At 53.0% G+C, this 15118-nt stretch overlaps 1 long non-coding RNA gene and 2 pseudogenes across 1 annotated transcript; 1 reads left to right on the forward strand and 2 right to left on the reverse strand.

Moving 5' to 3' along the window:
* Positions 1–6047: 6047 nt before the first annotated feature.
* Positions 6048–6252, reverse strand: LOC120392805 (annotated as a pseudogene).
* On the forward strand, positions 6164–8132 carry LOC120392803. The gene is made up of 3 exons (XR_005591798.1): positions 6164–6190; positions 6722–6818; positions 8106–8132. It is a non-coding gene; the product is annotated as an uncharacterized LOC120392803 (long non-coding RNA).
* LOC120392806 lies at positions 8073–8204 on the reverse strand (annotated as a pseudogene).
* Positions 8205–15118: the final 6914 nt, after the last annotated feature.

A 15118-nucleotide genomic window follows, 5' to 3' on the forward strand; every position in this document is an offset into this window, starting at 1 on the left:
GGAGAACCATGCCTATGCGTGGCCAGTAGACAGCCACAGAGACACCCAGCCAGCCTGATCCCTGCTCCCTGGCATGTCAAACCCCCACTGAAAACCACCCACAGCCAGTTGCTGATGCTCTGTGGCCAACATCAGAAGATGGTAGGAAAGCAGGGCCAGCCCCCCTGGTGGGGCCTCTTACCGTTCCCACTCAAGGTGCTCACTTTGGCAGTGGGGCAGGAGATTTTACCCCAAGAGGCTTTTCCCCAGCTGGCGAGAAGCAGAGAAACACCCAGGCTCCCAAGGTGCTATGTAGCAACCCCCTCCAGCACAGGGACAGGCGCACACTTGGAAGAGGGAAACTGCTCCACACACTAGCCCGGGCAGACGCCCATTTTCTTTGGCAAGTCAGGAAGGGCAAAGGCGAGACTGGAAGCACCTGGGGCTCATGTCCCAGCCTTTGTGACACCCACCCCCCAACTCCTTCCCGGGGCTCTAGCTGAAGCCAGAGCATTGGCCTGAGCGGCCAAGAAGAGGTTCCAGCCCTGAAGGGAGCAGGACTTTCAGGACAAAGGTAAAACTGCACAAGCACAACCACGAAGGGACTTGAACCCTCAATCGCCTGATCAGAAAGTCAGACGCCTTATCCGTTAGGCCACAGGAACAAAACTTTTCCAAGCACTTATTTGGAACAGGCAGACACTGGGTTTCTCAGGTCCTCTACTGAGTGAGGCCGAGACTCTCTGGGCACAAGAAGTCGAGTTCCCAGCGAGATGTGAGACAATTCTCTGGAGCCAGGTACAGGACATTGGCAGGGAGGCTCAGGCATGAGGGATTGGGGTGCAGCGGACAGACCGGCTGTCTAGGTGCTTAGATTTGGTCTCACTGAGGAGAAGGAGGAATCCTGCTGACAGGCAGTGGCTGTGGAGAAAAAGAGGGATCTCCAGGCTGCTCCGCTCTCCTTCTTCCAGCTCCTCATCTGGCTGAGCTGCTCCACCGGCCTGGACAAGTCCTCTGCATGCTCAGCAAATAGCCCAAGAGCCATTTCTGCCCAAACCTGTGCTGGGGGGTGAGCGTCTGTCTTCCCTGTCCCATCTGCGCTAGAGCAGACCACTAGATTGAGAGAGACAGTCAACAACTATTAAGGCTCAGATTATATAAAGGGGGTCACAGAATCTGTGACTTTCAGAGATCTCAGTGACATTTTCCACCTCAGCCCTGGGGCAGCAAGACTGGAGCTGTCGGCTGGTGGGGGCCCCACAGCTATCAGCCACCAGTGTCAGAAGGGGCTCCCACAGGCCCATGCCACCACGGATGGACCCCACAGCTCCCAGCTACTGTGGGTGGATCACAGAGCTCCCAGCCACGGGGGGTTGTGCCGATCGGGTGTCTGCACTAAGTTTGGCATCAATATGGTGATCCCGGGGAAGCTTGGGGTCCCCAGGTTGCCTAAGGAGGGGTGAACCGGCCCAGGTCGGAAACGGAGCAGGTCAAAACTCCCGTGCTGATCAGTAGTGGGATCACACCTGTGAGTAGCCCCTGCAGCTTAGACTGGGCAAGACAGTACCACGGTCTCTTTTTAGACACCCTCCATCCCCCGCAGAGACTGGATGGGGGGATGGGAGCACCCATTGTGGGGACCCTGAACTGGTGGGAGGGAGGCACCATGTACCAGGGATCCTGAAACGCGGAACAGGGACACCCACACACCAGGTGTCTTGCAGCAAGAGCTGTGGTCTTGATTTACAAACGGCAAGTGATGGGGAATTTACCACCTCCCTTGCGGAGCTTGTTCTACTAGATAATTAGCCTCATGGTTAAAAAATGGTTATTTCCAGTTGGGATTTTCTGACATCGACTGCAAGCCAAGGGGATCTTGTTCAGTGTTTGTCTGGTGAATTAAAGAACACTTTAAATCACATATTCCCCCCTCTGGGAATTTGTAAAATGTATTTAAAACAGTGATTAAATCGCCTCTTAACCTCCAGGCAATGAAATCAATTGAGCTTCTTCAATCTCTCGCTGTAGACAGAAGAGAACAATGCACATTTTCCTTGTTTTTAAAGGCAAAAATCCTGATCTTTCCAAGGGGATCTTCTGCTTCAACTGTCAGTTTGGGGAAGAATTTGGCTTCCTGGGTTATAATCTGCCCGCTCGGTTATAATCTGCACTCTGAAGGGTCAAATTTAAATGAGGCCATTAGTGCTTCCCCCGTCTGGCCAGAGAGGGGAGCTCACAAGCAGAGTTGAAAGCTGGAGCTGAGAGGGACCTGGCAGGACACGCGGGGCACGAAGCCTCTCGCGTGGGATCCTCACTGTGCAGTAGGAGGCGGAGGGAAGCTGATTGTCAGGGCTCAGGGCTGCACCCTGCCATGCTGAGCCGGTGTCTGTGCTGAGCTCGGCATCAATCAGGAGATTCTGGGCAGTTCGGGGTCCCTGGGCTCCCACAGGAGGGTGAAGCAGGTCACCCCTGGAGCAGGTTAAAGCTGCAGGGTGACAGTGGGGTTGCTGCCCCTGTGAACAGCTGCTGTAGCACCACCTGGGCAGGACAGGGAGAGCCAGTTATACCCCCCCAGCCTGTATCGGGGGATGGGAGCACTCACACCCTGGGGACCCACCCACCAGAGATCTACTGGGGGGGAGAGTGGCACCCACACACCCAGGATCTTGTAGGGGGGGCAGAGTTACCGGGACACCTGGGCTCCTGGATGGGGGATGGGGGGCACCAAAACATCTGGGATCTTACATGAGAGGAGAGAGGAGCCTGCACCCTGACATGAGACGGGGGCGGGGGAAGCAGAATCATTTCCCAGTTCCAGGCTGTCCCCGTCTGGCCAAGGCACAGAGCTCACAAGCTGAGTTTAAAGCTCCAGCTGCCAAGCAATAAAAGCAGCTGGGCTCCGTGGCTGGTGCCTGTGATCCCAGCGCCTGGGGAGGCTGAGGCCAGCGGATCGCTTGAGCTCAGGAGTTCTGGGCTGCAGGGGGCTGTGCCCATCAGGTGTCCACACTAAGTTCAGCATCAATATGGTGATCCCGGGGAAGCTTGGGGTCCCCAGGTTGCCTAAGGAGGGGTGAACCGGCCCAGGTTGGAAACAGAGCAGGTCAAAACTCCCGTGCTGATCAGTAGTGGGATTGCACCTGTGAATAGCCCCTGCAGTGTAGCCTGGGCAAGACAGTGAGACACAGTCTCGTTTTACACAGACACCCCCCACAGAGCCTGGAGGGGGGGATGGAAGCACCCACAAGCTGGGGATTCTGACTTGGGGGGAGGGACGCACCCAAGCAACATGGATCTTGAAAAGGGGAACAGAGACACCCACAGATCCCGGATGGGGGCAGGCAGGGGAAACCACACACTGGAGCTAGTTCATGGGGTGGGGGACAGAGACACCCACCAGAGATCCTGGATGGGAGCACCCACATGATGGGGATCTTGAACTGGGAGGAAGGATGCACCATGTCCCAGAGGTTCTGAAGGGGGAACAGGGACACCCACACACCAGGTGTCTTGCAGCAAGAGCTGCGGTCTTGATTTACACAGGGCAGTGATGGGGAATTAACCACGTCCCTTGCGGAGCTTGTTCCACTAGATGATTAACCTCATTGTCAACACTACGAGTTGATATCGAATTTAGCAGCGTTAAATCGCATTAACCCTGCACCAATCCACACAACGAAGCCCTTTATATCAATATAAAGGGCTCTTAATACCGGTATCTGTACTCCTCCCCGACGAGGGGAGTAGCACTGAAATCGGTATTGCCATGTCGGATTAGGGTTAGTGTGGCCACAATTCAATGGTATTGGCCTCCAGGCGCCATCCCACAGTGCACCATTGTGACCGCTCTGGACAGCAATCTGAACTCAGATGCATTGGCCAGGTTTACTGGAAAAGCCCCGCGAACTTTTGAATTTCATTTCCTGTTTGCCCAGCATGGAGCGCTGATCAGCACAGGTGACCATGCAGTCCCAGAATCAGAAAAGAGCTCCAGCATGGACCGTATGGGAGATACTGAAGCTGATCTCTGTATGGGGAGATGAATCTGTTCTATCAGAACTCCGTTCCAAAAGACAAAATGCCAAAGCATTTGAAAAAATTTCCAAGGCCATGATAGACAGAAGCCACAGCAGGGACTCAACACAGTGCTGAAACTTAAGGAGCTGAGACAAGCGTACCAGAAAGCCAAAGAATGAAATGGACGCTCATGGAGGGAGGGGCGACTGATGTCTGTAGCTATCCCACAGTTCCCGCACTCTCTGAAAACCATTTGAATTCTTGGCTGAGTTCCCAAAGCCTGAAGGGTCAAAAATATTGTCGCGGGTGGTTCTGGGTATATGTCGCCCCCCCGCCCCCCGAAAGCAAATGGAAAAAAATTGTTTCTCGCCTTTTTTCAATGTCAACGTATGTCTACTGGATTCTGCTGGCAGACGCGGTGCAGCAGCATCCCCTTCCCTTCCGGACGGCAGACGGTACAGTAGGACTGGTATCTGTCATTGTCGTCCCGCGAGTGCTCCTGGCTGGCCTCAGTGAGGTCGGACAGGGATGCCAGGGCAAAAACGGGAATGACTCCCAGGTCATTCTCTTCTTTAAGCTTTGTCTAATGGAGATTCAGTCCTGCCTGGAATATCATAGCAGCTGGAGACTACCCTCCCTTCCCCCCTTTGAGCTCTACTTGCAGAGGCAATAAAGTCAGTGTTGTTTCAAATCCATGCATTCTTTATTACTTCATCACACAAATGGGGGATAACAGTAGACCAGGAGAGGTGGGAGAGAAGGGAAGCAATGGGTGGGGTTGTTGCAGGGGCACCCCCTAGAATGGCATGCAGCTCATCATTTCTGCTGGATGTCTGGGGCTCTGACCTGGAGCCACCATTTGCCTGTCTGGGTCTTTAATTGGCTTACCTGATAGTCTAGACAGGACTGACTCTCTATTAGACAAAACTTAAAGAAGGGAATGACCTGGGGAGTCATTCCCATTTTTGTCCATGCGCCCCCAGCTGATCTCACTGAGGCTGGCCAAGAGCACCCATGACAGCAGCTGATAGTACAGTATAACTTGTAACTGTCATTGTCAATTTGTAAAGCAGCAGACAGTACAGTGTGGCTGGCAACTATCTTTGCTAATTTGCAAAAGGCAAGGGGATGCTGCTGTGTAGCGCTGCAGTACCATGTCTGTCAGCACCATTCAGTAGACATACAGTGACGGTGAAAAAAGGCTGAACGGGCTCCATGATTGCCGTACTATGGCGTCTACCCGGGCAATCCAGGGAAAAGGGCGCAAAATGATTGTCTGCCGTTGATTTCATGGAGGGAGGATTGACTGACGACATTTACTCAGAATCACCCATGACACTGTTTTTGCCCCATCATGCACTGGTATCTCAACCCAGAATTCCAATGGGCGGGTGAGACTGCAGGAATTATGGGATAGCTACCCACAGTGCAATGCTCCGGAAATTGATACTAGCCTCGGTACATGGACGCACACTGCCAAATTAATGTGTTTAGTGTGTCCACGTTCACTTGACTTTATATAATCTGTTTCCAAAAACTGGTTTCTGTAAAATCGGAATAATCCCATAGTGTAGACGTACCCTGAGACAGCTTTAGAACCCTCTACCCACTATACGGCCAAGAGACAGCTACTCTCAGATCCTGTGTGGATTGTCTGATGGGCTTGGGGCCAAGAGCAAACTGCATACCCCCTGCCAGAGCAGGAGAAGTAAAAATAGGGGCTTCCTGAAAAATGGGAAGGGAAGAAGAGAGAAGCGGAGGAGCAAGTGGAAAAGGAAGAGAACATGCAGACACAGGACCCTACCTAAATTCTTAAATAGATTACAAGAAATAAAGAGAGAGCAGCATAAAGAAATTTAAAAAAATCTTTCAGTAAGTATTGAATTAGAAACCTTTAAAATACCATTTTCACACTACCTTTACTTTTCTTCTAAATTCTGCCAAAACAAACTAAGACTTGCCCCTAAACAGAACTGCACAAAAACTTTAAATAAATTCAGATAACAGAAAAAAAACCCAAAACATTTATTTTTAAACTTGTTTTATAAGGACTAACCACTCAGTCTGTGTTCTCTTCCCCTCAGCTTCCCAAAAGAAAAGCAAGAACACTCATCAATAGCAGATACATTAAAGCACCACTATCCACTCACTTCATGCTCAGAAGAGAACACTTTAACTCCTCATCGTGGTTAGCAAGGTCAGACACTTTCAACCACACTTCTCTAGTATCAGAGGGGTAGCCGTGTTAGTCTGGTTCTGTAAAAGCAGCAAAGAATCCTGTGGCACCTTATAGACTAACAGACGTTTTGCAGCATGAGCTTTCGTGGGTGAATACCCACTTCTTCGGATGCAAGTGGTGGAAATTTCCTGGGGCAGGTATATATAAGCAAGCAAGAAGCAAGCTAGAGATAACGAGGTCAGATCAATCAGGGAGGATGAGGCCCTGTTCTAGCAGTTGAAGTGTGAAAACCAAGGGAGGAGAAACTGGTTCTGTAGTTGGCAAGCCATTCACAGTCTTTGTTTAATCCTGAGCTGATGGTGTCCAATTTGCAGATGAACTGAAGCTCAGCAGTTTCTCTTTGAAGTCTGGTCCTGAAGTTTTTTGCTGTAGGATGGTCACCTTAAGATCTGCTATTGCGTGGCCAGGGAAGTTGAAGTGTTCTCCTACAGGTTTTTGTATATTGCCATTCCTAATGTCTGATTTGTGTCCATTTATCCTTTTCCTTAGAGACTGTCCAGCGGGAAGAAGCAGCGGGCATCAGCGCCAGACAGCAGCTGCATTCAAGCAATCCCGCCTATTCGGTGCCGGATTGGAAGAAAACATGGTAAAAATCGTCCTCCAACAATCCCTTTGGCAAGCACGTCTCTAGCTAAGTGCCAGCCATTTCTCCTGCAAAGACACCCTCCCTACTGCCAATCCCCGGCTACCCTGATTAACGTCGTAATGACTCGTTTTTTAAAACAAGTGGTCACGAAAGAAAATGGATCGGACCTTTTGCAAACAGCCTTTTTGTCAGCAGATGGCCACGTTCTTCACAGCAGTGGGGGGAGCACACTTTGTAGTTTGTACAGGTCGAGTTTATTGCCCGCCCCCGAGGCTCCCAGCACCCCTCAATTCCCTCCCGCAAGCTCCCTATGTGCCCTCTCCCATCCCACTCTTTTTAGGGACTCCCTGAAATTCCCCCAATCTCATCCCTTACCAGAGAATCTCTGCACCCTTATTCTCCCCATACCAAGTTCCCCACACTTCTTCCCACACCAATGGCTCTGTTCTCACCCCCATTCCCACTTCCCCATGGCAGGGACTCTGTGTTCCCTCTATTCCCCCATGCCAGGGTCTTTGTGTACCCTCCCTTCCCCCCATGCCAGGTTCTTCCAATCTCCATAGGACGAGGGGTTCTGTGTACCTCCACTTATCCCCTCGCTTCATTTCAGGGCCCCCATTCTCTCCACCACTGTAGAGACTGTGTGCACCCCTATTTGCCTCTTCTCCCCCATTCCTCCCTCCTTCCCAAACCAAGCTCTCCCAGTCCCCTTACCTGCCAGGGGTTCTGTGGGTCCCATTTTCTCCTCCCCCACTTCCACCTTACGCACTGTATTAAGGGCTCAGAGAGGCTCTGAGAAAGTTGCATACCAACAAACTGGCAGAGCATTAGGGGTAGAAATAGGGGCTACTCGAAATGGGGGAGAGGGTGGAGAAAAGAAGAAAAAGTGGAAAGTGGAGAGAACTTGCAGAATTAATATGCATGAGTCTATAAGTTTAAACTAGAATGAGGGAGGACAAAAGAGAGGGGGACACTGCATAAAAAGGTGGACTTAGAAGTTTAAGCAATTAGAGGTTCAACTAAGCAACTGTTTACATAAAAAACTGTTGTATTTTTACACTGCATTTTCTTCTCTCGTGCTATTAGAAAACTCACTGAAAAACACCCACATCCTCCCACAATACAGAAGCAATACATATACTAAAAATTAGTTACAATCACTACATCCCTTCTCTAAATATACACATCAGAAACAGAAGTTAAACACCAACTTCCAAAAAATGTTTTTTAATGTAGTTTATACAGACTAACCACTCAGCCTGTGTTCTTTCCCTTCTACTTCCCCAGAGAGAAGAAAGAAAAATCATCAATAACAGACAACAACTGCATCAAAGCAGTACTGCTTACTCGCTTTACACTCAGGAAAAAGCACTTTAACTCATCCTCCTACTTGTCCCTGCCAGCAGGTAGGGGATCTTGGGGGACAATTACTGCACTGGTGGGGTGCAAAATAAACTTTATTAAGAAAATGCAAAAACAGGGAAAATTCAATAGTGAGGGGTGTGGGGTTTGTTACGGTAGACAATTGGGGAGGGGTTTCTTTTGGTGAACAGTAGGGGGGTTTCAATAGTGGGGTACAATACAGTAGGATACAACATGGTGGGTAACCAATTAACACAGAAATATAAATGTAACAGGTAGCTAACAATTTCTATGTAAAGGGTGTGTCACAGCAGCATATAACCAACTAACAGGTTTCAGGGTAGCAGCCGTGTTAGTCTGTATCCGTAAAAAGAACAGGAGTACTAGTGGCACCTTAGAGACTAACAAATTTATTTTAGCATGAGCTTTCGTGAGCTACAGCTCACTTCTTCGGATCAGGGCCGCCCAGAGGGGGGGGCAAAGGGGGCAATTTGCCCCGGGCCCCGGGCTCCGCAGGGGCCCCCAAGAGAAGAGTGGAGGCTCCCGCCTCCGCCCCTCTCCGGGAGCCCTAGCGCATCAAGCGCCGAGACTCCGGCCGAGCCCCTGAGCCCCGCCCCGAGCCGCGTGGGGAGGGGGCAGGGCTGGGAGCTCCAACGGGGCCTGAGCCCCGCCCCGCTCAGAGCGGCGTGGGGAGGGGGCGGGGCAGCTGCCTCTGCTCGGCGTGGAGCTCACAGCTCCATCCCCTCACCACGCGGCTCTGAGCGGGACGGAGCTCAGGCCCCGCGGGCGACGCGCTCGGTAAGGGGCCGGGGCCGGGGCCGCGGGCGGGCGGGCGGGCGAAGCCGGGGCCGGGGCTGCTGCCGGCCTGGCGGGAGAAGCCGGGGCCGGGCGGGCGGGCGAAGCCGGGGCGGGGCGCGGCCGGGCGGGCGGAGAAGCCGGGCGGGGCGCGCCGGGCGGGCGGGAGAAGCCGGGCCGGGGCGCGGCCGGGCGGCGGGAGCCGGCGGCGGGCGGCGGCGCCGGGCGGAGGCGGGGCGGGCCGGCCGCGGCGGGCGGGCGGGAGAAGCCGCGGCGGCCGGCGGGCCGGCCGGGGCCGGGCCGCGGGCGGGCGGGCGGCGCCGGGCGCGGGCGGCCGGGTGGGAGGCCGCGCCGGCGCCGGGCGGGAGAAGCCGGGCGGAGGGCGGGCGAGAAGCGGGGCCGCCGAGCGCAGCGGGCCTTCCGGGGACCCGCCGCCAAAGACCCGGCGGGGCCCAAAGGGCCCTGGGCGGCCCTGCTTCGGATGCATAGAATGGAACACACACATAAATATCTCCTGTCTGTGTGTTCCATTCTATGCATCCGAAGAACTGAGCTGCAGCTCACGAAAGCTCATGCTAAAATAAATTTGTTAGTCTTTAAGGTGCCACAAGTACTCCTAACCAACTAACAGTTATGGATAAAATATGTTAAATAGGAAACAATTCTAGGTAAAAATGTGTCACAGTGGTGTAAATGTAGAATGTGAGGTGTATCAGAGGGAAAAAAAGTAACCAATGGGGTTTTATGCTAGATTGGGATGGGGGAAGAGGAGCACAAGGCAAAGGCGCTGCGGAGGGAGATTTAAACTTAGAGAGACACAGAGAACAAACAGACTGTAAGTGACTGGGGAAGCCCGGGGGGGAGGGGGGCTGGCAGTGGGAAGACAGACTTAATTACAGTTATACAGAACACAGCAAAATCTTATCTATGATCTAACTTAACCAAGACTACACAAATTAGCAAGTAACAAACACAATGCAACAATTCTCTAAGCCTAACTTAACCACAGCTATGCAAAATGAAATTACAATTTATCTAGACTAAAGGCTAAACCTAACCTAATGGGTGCACCTTATACTAGGGGTAGTTCCAGAGGGCACAGTGGTGTGTGCCCAGTGGTGGCTGCAGCAGTGGGGCGGCTGCAAGCAGGCTTATTTCTAGCAGCAAAGGTGCTGTGGAGCTAGAAGCAGATTACAGATACAGACCAAGGAGTTAGCTTGGGTCTGTCTGCTGGGGAAACAAGGCCAGCAGCTAAAATAATAAAATAAAAGTATAGAAAGTTTCTCAGAAGGATTCTTACCAGTCCCCAAGGCAGCAGCAAAGGCAGAGACAGGAACAGCAGCAGCATCAGAGGACACAGAGAGGACTCAATTCGCTTACAATAATCAGGAGATTTCCAGGCAAATTTCATTGTTCGTGGGAGGGGAGTTAAAAATGGGGGTATGCTCAAAAATAAAACAAGAGCGGAGAAAGGACCCCCAGAACCCCTGGCTGATCAGACCAGGCAGCAATGCAGAAACCTTTCTGAGGTCTGATCAGAAAATGTCTGGTTATAAAGGCAAACTTAGGCAGTTTCCCACCAGTAATCCTGATAGGCTCCCTCTGTCACAGGGGAGGAGACACAGGGAAAAACTGCAGGTAGGCACATGACATGCCTGGGCAAGTTCTGAGCTCACAGATATGACTCATATGCTCAGCTATGTGGCCACTTTAGGTCTTGCAGCTCTGGACATTGCCTACCCTACACCAAGCCCAGGTTTAACAAGGTGATAACAGGACTAACCCTTTGAACAGGGCAGTGGTCCCACTTAGCACGCAGCACAAGTGGCCATTCCTTTGAGAAGGGCAATGGCTCTTGGCAAACGACTTAAGGGGCCCTCCCTTTGAGAAGGGCAGTGGCCCTGGTAAACAACTTAACAGCCAGGGAGGGGCGGCCACAGGAGGAGAACAAAAACAAAATGGAGTAAGGGGACAGCTGTAAGAAACAAAATGGAATAGGGGGATAGCTGTAACAGACACTACTTAGGGAGACCAATCACTTTGTGTTAAAACAACCTCCCACGGCTATAGTCTAACGTCTAGAGTGCCTATATTTAGTGGTTACAGTGTGTAATTTAATACATCAAATCTCACTATGATCACAGAGACAGCGAGACTGACAAACAGCACACTGTATGCATGTTTCATTGTGGCACCTGACATATGAAGAAACTTTTTAAAATGCCTCTTTAGCTTCTGTTACAAATAAACGTCTTCTCGAATTTCACCAATCACTTCTTCTAACTAAGAGAGGAACACCTCTTCAGCCAATCAGATATTTCTTCCATAGCTTGTACTCACAGAGGCAGGACTAACAAACTGGAACTGGCTACGTTGGAATGACGCATCGGAACAGTTACGCACAAGAAGCACACATTGCAAGAGCCAAAGGTGCTAACGTGCTTCAGAAGAGATGTACACACTAAGCAATCTGCTCTTAAAGCAATGACGTCTGTTCCCCAGAGATCCCTGTTAGGCCTGCTCTACACTACGCGTTTATACCAAATTTAGCAGTGTTAAACCGAATTAACCCTGCACCCTTCCACACACCAAAGCCCTTTACCCCCAATCGGGGCTATTGCAGATTGTGTATTCCTTATGCCACCCGATCTTAAACCGGCTGCCCAGCTCCCAATGGGGTCCAAACTCCAAATAGATCCCTTTTACCCTGTAGAAGCTGTAAAATCCTGTGACCAGGGCAGCTGCCTAGCAGCCTGCACATCTGCCTGCCAGCACGAGAGCTCGTAAGGCACTAATCCGGATAGTGGTGGGTGGGTAGTAAGAGGATGAAAAGCTAGCAGAGTGGTGCAGTGGAAGTGTGCTGGGCCCAGAGGTCAGTAGATCAAAACCATCCTCTACTACCTGTGTGCTCATTTGTTTTCCCTCTGGGCCTTCAAGCCAGGCGGTGACCAGCAGAGCACCAAGAGCCTAGGCCATGAGGCAAGAGGTGGCTGAGGCGAAGCGGCGGCCTGCCAGGGAGCTCCCCGGCACCTCTGGCTGCCTGGGCTGAAGGCAAGAGGCAGGCCTAGGCGTGGCGAGGGCCTCCTGTCCTGGAATGAGGCTGCAGTGCTTCCAGGTCCCCTTTTCCCACCACCCCGGCAGGCGGCTGCTGCGGGAGAACACGAGGGAGGCTCTGGGGGCGCTAGGCAGCGCTGTGTGTGTGGCTGTCAGGGGAAAGAGCCGAGGCTCCGGACTCGACCTGCCATTGACTCGCGTGGCTCTGCGCGCCGTCAGCTGGGGCGGGCCAGGCCGCGGACGTGACTCAGGCTTGGGCCGCATGGCCGTGCTTTCCTGACGAGGCATGAGGCAGGCCAAGAGCTTTGCACAGCGTACAGGGAAGTGGGAGGGAGGCGTCTTTGAGCCGGCCTGTCTCCTCCGCTTCTCCCTTGCCGCTTGGGCGGAGGCGGGAAGGGAGCGAAATGTTCCCGGCTGAAGGTTTTGCACTCGGCCTTGAGGATTAAGCCTGAGCCTCCGGCACGGCTGCTGGGAGATGGGCTTTTGCAGCGCGGCCCCGACACTCTTGTAGGCAGCAGGTGAATCCACTGTGTCCAGGAGGGAGCCTTCAGCGTGGCAAAAGGGGGACAACACGGCTCCCAGCAGACCTTGAGGAGCCCATGAGGAGCCTTCAGTGGCATCCCTGGGGGAGCATAACCCCCCCTCCTTTCCATTAACAGCTGAACTCACTGACCCATGATACCACAGAGACACCTACCAGCAGCTGGTTTGCCAGGGCCGCTGCCCAGCACCCTGCAGCGCTTCCTGCCAGTGCCAGAGCTCACCAGGCACTAGGCTGGAGCCAGGGCCGCTAGGCGCTGCTGAAGAAAAGCCAGCAGAGTGACACAGTGGAAGCGTCCTGTGCCCAGCACACAGAGGTGGATCAATCAAAACCCTCTTCTGCCAGCACCAGGCCTCCTGCTTCTCACACTGGGCCTGCAAGCGAGGGGGCGGCTGGCACAGCACCAAGAGTCTAACCTGTGTGGCAGGAGGTGGCTGACGCCCGCAGCCTGCTGGGGAGCTCCCAGAAGTTATTAAGGGACAGAGACTCCTCAGTGCCCTTAGTAACAAGGGTTTGGGGTTCCCCAAGGCCAGTAAGGGGGTCACTATGTCTGTCTTATAACCCTGGGTGTCAGGTCGCAAGTCTAGGGGCTTGGCTACACTTGCAAGTTTGAGCGCATTAAAGCAGCCCCGGGTGCCCTAACTCCTGAGGTGTCCACACTCGCAAGGCACATGGAGCACCTGGGCTCTGCAGCTGGAGCGCTCCTGGTAATCCACCTCCATGAGAAGCATAAAGCTCACTTTGCCTCGGCTGAAATGCCCAGGTGTGAGTGTGACGACGTGTTGTATTACTGCACTGTGATTGGCCTCTGAAAACGTCCCATAATCCCCTGAAGTCAAGTGCCCACTGTGGTCATTGTTTTGAAATCGGCATGCGGATATTCCCTTTCAAAGCTCTGTTTCCGACAGCAGCCGGCTGCTTATCTGCTCCGGGACAAAGCAACCATTACTGGGGAATGCTGCTGCCGATGATGCAGGGTGTGTGTGTGAGAGAGAGAGGTGGGGGAGGGGTGGTCTGCTGCTGTCCGAACACACAAGACAGCATGCTGACACACTCTCAGACCCCCAAAACACACTGTCTCTCCCCCCACATACACACTCCACCCCCGCCCCCCATTTGAAAAGCACATTGCAGCCACTTGCACACTGGGATAGCTACCACAGTGCACTGCTCTCTGTGGCATTTGCAAGAGCTGCTAGTGTGGCCATTCCAGTGCACTTGCAGCTGTCAGAGTAAACACACAGCAGCATTTTCCCTGCTGTGGTCTCCGAGGGCTGGTTTAACTCCCAGCGCTCTACATCTGCAAGTGTAGCCAAGCGCTAAATTTGCCAGGCCAACCTACATAACACCTAACATATTTGAACCTCTTCTTTTCACACGGTTGCTCAGTCTCAGGTTCTGCTTTGTCTCCAGACAGATCCATTCTCTTTCAGAACAGCCTTGCTCTTTCTGTCTGTGTCGGAGTAAACACTCCCCTTCACTCTATTCTCAGACAAACACTAGTATTAACTGTTTGCTACTGATAGGTTTAGAAAGCATTTGTCAAATGGAAGATTCTGTTCCTGGAGGACTGTTCTGAAGATCCAGTACTTTATACAAGAAGAGAGGAGTTTTTCACCCCGGATGGGACTTGAACCCACAATATCTGGTTTAGGAAGCTAATGTTTTCGCCATTAGGCCACTGAAGAGCAGTAGAAAGGTAGATGGAAATTCCCTCTCATAATTGCACATTTCTCACATTCACTCAGAAGCCAAATACCCCATTTAATGGCCTTACAGAAATGTCTGCATCCCCTGGCAGCGAGGCAACTGGGCAGGTCGCTGACAGAGCTGAGCACCACCTTTCTGCCAGCCATCGTTAGAGAAGAACCCCACCCTGGAGTCACCCCTCCCTCCTTCAGCACCTCCACGGCTGTGGCTCTGAGTGGTAGTAGGATGATTAGGGGGTGAATCCGGGACTGGAAGGGGGGTGAGGTCGGCCTGTAAGGAGTAACCAGGTGGGGCTGACCCAGGGGGAGGCTGTGGGCTGCTGGTCAGTTTAGATCAAAGCTGCACAGCGACCTGACACCCAGGGTTATACCTCATCAGGAAAGCGCGGCCATGCGGCCCAAGCCTGAGTCACGTCCGCAGCCTGGCCCGCCCCGGCTGACGGCCGCGCAGAGCCATGCGAGTCAATGGCAGGTCGAGTCCGGAGCCTCGGCTCTTTCCCCTGACAGCCACACACACAGCGCTGCCTAGCGCCCCCAGAGCCTCCCTCGTGGTCTCCCGCAGCAGCCTGCCGGGGTGGTGGGAAAAGGGGACCAGGAAGCACTGCAGCCTCAGGCCAGGACAGGAGGCCCTCGCCACGCCCAGGCCTGCCTCTTGCCTTCAGCCCAGGCAGCCAGAGGTGCCGGGAGCTCCTGGCAGGCCGCCGCCTCACCCAGGAAATAAGGAAAAGGGGATGAATAAATAAGTCAGGAAATAACAAGGAAATGAAGCAACAAAGAATCCTGTGGCACCTTATAGACTAACAGACGTTTTGCAGCATGAGCTTTCGTGGGTGAATACC

The sequence above is a fragment of the Mauremys reevesii genome, unplaced genomic scaffold (genome assembly GCF_016161935.1).
Source record: "Mauremys reevesii isolate NIE-2019 unplaced genomic scaffold, ASM1616193v1 Contig117, whole genome shotgun sequence".
In the NCBI taxonomy this organism is placed as follows: Eukaryota; Metazoa; Chordata; order Testudines; family Geoemydidae; genus Mauremys; species Mauremys reevesii.